The following is a 5,565-nucleotide window of genomic DNA, read 5'->3' on the forward strand; positions in this document are numbered from 1 at the left end:
CTTCATAATTATTTCCAGTGAAGAGAGTGAAAATGGGAACGAAACCAACTGGTAAATGGCAAAAGAAGCGCTGACTAGATTTCTCAGGAAACACCACATCAACCATTTTACTAATATGGATGAAGCCAATGCCTATATGATGAACATAACAGCATAGAAATTTGCGAATCAGTTCGTATTCCATCTGTCAAGAGTGGGCTGGTTGCGCATCTACTGGAAATATTATCTATTCTCTGTCGGGAGAAAACTGGGTGACAACCAAGAATAGTTTGGTGACTACTGGAGAGACAGTTGACGGCACGGAAAGACAGCACCCGGGAAAGGATGCGTTAGCACACCAGTCTGTGTCTTTTGTGAGAAAGAAACCACAAAAAGCTGCAGCAAGGCCTTGTGAAACATACCCCCGGGAGATCCCGAGGGGGGGGGGGGGAGGCGGGGACGATGAGATTTCCAATAGGACGGGCCAAAGGTTATTGCCCCACGCAAACGACCTGACTGCGAGTATAAGATGCATTTGCGGGAAGCTGTGCAAGAAACACCGTGGCCTTAAAATCCACCAGGCCAGAATGAAATGCTCGGAGAAGGAGAAAGAGGTGCAGCGCACAGGCCTTGAACCTGGTGAGACGCAGGAAGAGCCCGGCCAGGACTCACCCCACAGAGCCCAGTCCCTCCACGCACCAGAGTCTCCCAACCCCTGCAGAGTAGTTTCACAGCAACGGATTGTGGCCCACAGCCACCAACCGGAATGAATGGCTGCAGTTTGACAAAGACGTGACCAATATCATTGAAGCCACAGCCAAAGGAGATGCAGATCGCCGACTCCAAACAATGACTGCCATGATTGTCAGTTATGCCTCAGAAAGATTTGGCCATGGTGAGAAAGGTAACGCCAAGCCCACCACCTACGCCATGAACCGCAGGGCCACCGCAATACATCAACTGCGGCAGGAGCTTCGATCTCTCATAAACCAGTGCAAGACATCTACCGAAGAGGAGAAGCAAGCCTTGGCCGACCTACGAAACATCCTGAGGAAAAGGCTTATGACCCTCCGCAGATCAGAGTGGCACAGGAGAAGAGGAAGAGAGAGATCCAGGAAGGGAGCTGCGTTCATTGCCAATCCCTTTGGCTTTATAGGAAGGATGTCGACAAAATGGAGACGGTACAGAGGAGATTTACTAGAATGTTGCCTGGGTTTCAGCACTTAAGCTACAGAGAGAGGTTGAACAGGTTGGGTCTTTATTCTTTGGAGCGTAGAAGGTTGAGGGGGGACTTGATAGAGGTTTTTAAAATTTTGAGAGGGACGGATAGAGTTGACGTGGGTAGGCTTTTCCCTTTGAGAGTGGGGAAGATTCCAACAAGGGGACATAGCTTCAGAATTGAGGGACAAAAGTTTAGGGCTAACATGAGGGGTAACTTCTTTACTCAGAGGGTGGTGGCTGTATGGAATGGGCTTCCGGTGGAAGTGGTGGAGGCAGGCTCAATTTTATTATTTAAGAGTAAATTGGATAAGTATATGGATAAGAGGGGATTAGAGGGTTATGGTCTGAGTGCAGGTAGATGAGACTAGGTCAGGGAGAGTGGTCGGCGTGGATTGATAGGGCCGAACGGGCCTGTTTCCGTGCTGTAGTTGTTATATGGTTATATGGTTATAATATGGAGGCTGCCTCATGTGCTCAACAGATGAAGTCAATCGCTTCCTCCATGACACCCTGAGCGACCCGATGAGGGAACAGGAGTTGGACCTAACAAAACTCTCATCAGCCCCCCACCCGCAACAACAGAGTTCAATCTGAAGGAGCCGAGTGTGAAAGGGGTTGAGCAGGTCATCAAGGCGGCATGCTCAGCTTCTGTTCCAGGCCCTAGTGGCGTACCATACATAGTGTACAAGCGCTGCCCGGAGCTCTTTCGACACATATGGAAGACCCTGGTATGTCGAAGGGGGAGAGTTGCTGATCATTGGAGGCGCGCTGTGGGAGTTTGGATCCCGAAAGAGGAAAACTCAAAGAACATCAATCAGTTTCGGTCAATCTCGCAGCTGAGCGTCGAAGGGAAGGTGTTTTTCAGCATTGTCTCCGGAATATTAACTGAGTTTCGCCTCAAAAACAACTACATCGACCCCTCAGTGTAGGTGGGATTCCCGGAGTTCCCGGCTGCTTGGATCACACTGGCGTAGTCACGCAGCTGATCAGAGAAGCCTATGAAAACAGGGGCGACCTACTTGTTCTGTGGTTGGACCTGGCCAATGACGATGGGTCCATACCGCACAGACTGGTTGAGGTTGCACTACAGCGCCACCATGTTCCCAGTGAGATCAAGGTCCTGATCCTGGATTATTACCATAATTTCAGGCCGAGGGTGACTTCTGGTTCAGACACATCAGGCTGGCATCGGCTTGCAAAAGGAATAATAACTGTCTGTTATTCTTTTTGCTCTTGCCATGAACATGGTGGCCAAGTCAACCGAGGTGGAATGCAGAGCCCCCCTAACCAAGTCTGGTGTACGACAGCTCCCAATAAGAGCTTTTGTGGCCGACCATACCATCACCACAACATCGGTCCCAGGGAGTAGGTGGATCCTTCAAGGTCTTGAGAAACTTATCACATGGGCAAGGATGAGTTTCAAGTCAACCAAATCAAGGTTCCTGGGGCTGAAGGGGAAGGTGATCGACAAATTCCAATTCTTCTTATCCGGAACTGCCATTCCTTCCATCACTGAGAAACCTTTCAAGAGTTTAGGGAAGCCTTTGACGCAAGTCTGAAAGACTGCCATCATTCAAAAGTCCATCGAAGACCTTGAAGCCTGGCTCACCAAAGTCGACAGATCAGGCCTGCCTGGCAGATTCAAGGCCGGGATCTATCAGCATTCCTCCCTGCCCCGTGTTCTGTGGCTTCTGCTGGTTTACGCTGTTCCATTGACCAGAGTTGAGAACCTCGAAAGGAACATCAGTGGCTTTCTTCGCAAGTGGTTTGGCCTTCCCCGCAACCTCAAAAGTGCAGCACTGCACGGGACCAGTAACATCTTGCAGCTCCCATTCGTTGGCCTCACTGAAGAGTTTATGGTGGCACAGACAAGTGAAGCCCTACAGTACAGGGACTCCAGGGACCAGAAGGTGTCATCGGCTGGCGTCGAGGTGAGACCAGGGAGGAAATGGAGAGCGGAGAAAGCAGTGGAGGTGGCAGAGTGATGCCGAAGCCAAAAGGCATTGATGGGAGTCATAGCAACTGGCAGATCGGGCTTGGGATACTTCCCAGAGACCCAGATTCGCAAGGCCCAGGGCAAGGAGAGACAACGTCTCATCCAGGAAGAGGTCCGAGCAGGTGTGGAGAAGAGCGTGTGAGCAGGACGGTGGGGCTCAGGCAGCAGGGAGCGTGGACAAGGTGGGAGAGCATACCGCAGGTAGGAGAGCATACCTGGTCAAACATCATGCTGGCAGACTTCCAGCGCGTCCGGTTCCTTGTCCAAGCTGTGTACGATGCCCTAACAAGCCCAGCAAACCTCCACGTCTGGGGCAAGAGCGTGACACCTTCCTGCCCACTTTGCACTGGAGAGGGGTCATTAGAACGCCTCCTCAGCAGCTGCCTAAAGTCCCTTGGTGAAGGTCGCTATCGGTGGCGCCATAACACCCCAAGTGTGTGAAGGAGAGATATCGGAGGTCCTTCCTTCCCGCTGCTGCGAGACTGCACAACCAGCGCTACTCCCAGGAGACCAGTCAATAGTAACAGTAAAGGAATACACAATAAATGACGACAATTTATCCTTGTTTTGATTTGTATTGATAATGAATGTCTCTTGCTAACCACTTTGCTGCTGCAACACTGGAAATATCCCCGTTGTGGGACAAATAAAGGAATATATTATTATTATTATTATTATTATTCCGACCAGGTGCTCTAGGTGGTTGCTGTGAGCATAGCCACCACCATCAGTAACAGCAAACACCACCACGCCCCAAATAAATCAATCACTTTTGTCAAAGCTGGAGCGAAGCCTCGACCACAACCATAAACAAGGGCGGGCCTCCTCTGCACGGCCACTGACTGGCAGCTGCACGTCGATCTGGGCAAACATCTGAAATCTCCGCAACAAATCACAGCAAGATCACTCCGGCCAGACATGATCATCACATTCGAAGTGACAAAACAGCTGAACATTCTGGAGCTGACAGTGCCCTGCGAAGAGCGTATGGAAGAAGCAAATTAGAGGAAACGCGCAAAGTACCAGGAACTGGTGGAGATGTGCCGGGACGGAGGCTGGAAGACATGCTCTGGACCCATAGAGGTGCGCTGTAGGGGCTTTGCTGGACGCTCACTCTGGAAAGTCCTCAACCAGTTGGGCATTACGGGGCTGGCAAAGAAGAGGGCCGTTCAATCCGCAAGTGAAGCCGCAGAGAAAGCCTCCAGGTGGCTTTGGATTAAGGGGGCTGATCCGTGGGCGTTTGCTGCTGGGACGCAAGTCAGGGCCTGATCAATCCCGGCTGGGTCGCCTGGGTGAGGGTGTCTGATGTTGTGAGACCCAAAACACCTGATGACCCCAGGTCACATCACTAACGATGCACATTTGCATCTCATTCTGAATGAACGTCGTCATATTAGTTGATAGCACCGACTGCGTGGCTGTGGAAATATACTCATGAGGCTAATTTGCAGTCTTCCGAGCATTGTAAACGACAAAATATTCGTCAGCATCTTCCAGCTCTCCTCACATGACGAATTCATGTTTCATAAGAAACAACCTCGTCAGCATTCACGCGATGGTTGCTTGTATGTCATGTTGGTAGGAGAAATATATCGACAATGAGAGTTCAAACCGGCTGGCACCGCAAACACAATCACAATCCACGCACAGACTGGCCTGTGAAGAAATCATCTTCGTACTGCGGCTCGGGCGAATGTCCGGTGAGGGAAATTGAATGTCACAAATGCAGAGTAAAAGGCCATATCTCACGAGCGTGCCGAGCTGGTGAAAATAAATGTGCTAGCAATGGGGGAAAACACCGGAGATTCCGGAAGCCAGTGGGTAAACAATCCGCGAGCACATCAGCTGATGGGAGGAGAGCGAGGCTTACGGCATTTTCCATGACACAATTGAAAAGAGGAAATCTCCTCTGTGCACGGTTGATATAGATGTGGGAGGTGAAAGTCCTCACTTAAGTTAATACCGGGCAGCTCTTGCACTGATCAGCGCGTCTACATGAAAAAAAAACGCTGGAAAAAAGGGCGCATAGAAACATAGAAAATAGGTGCAAGAGTAGGCTATTCGGGCCTGCGAGCCAACCCCACCATTCAAACCAATCGTGGTTGAACATCCAAAATTAGCACCCCGTTCCCATTTCCCCCTCAAATCCCTTGATTCCGTTCACCCCAAGAGTCTAAATCTAACTCTCTCGAGAGAGAGCATCATGTGAAGTGGCCTGCACTGCATTCTGTGGGAGAGAATTACACAAATTCACAATACTCTGGGTGAAAATGTTTTTCCTCACCTCAGTCCTAAATGGCCTACCCCTTAATATTAAACAGTGACCCCTGGTCCTGGACTCCCCCAACATTGGCAACATTTTTCCTGCA

General features: G+C 50.3%; 1 pseudogene; it reads left to right on the forward strand.

The window, feature by feature from the left end:
- The first annotated feature begins 828 nt into the window (after positions 1 to 828).
- Positions 829 to 4,502, forward strand: LOC144605430 (uncharacterized; annotated as a pseudogene).
- Positions 4,503 to 5,565: the final 1,063 nt, after the last annotated feature.

Source organism: Rhinoraja longicauda, chromosome 24, assembly GCF_053455715.1.
Source record: "Rhinoraja longicauda isolate Sanriku21f chromosome 24, sRhiLon1.1, whole genome shotgun sequence".
Classification (NCBI taxonomy): Eukaryota; Metazoa; Chordata; class Chondrichthyes; order Rajiformes; family Arhynchobatidae; genus Rhinoraja; species Rhinoraja longicauda.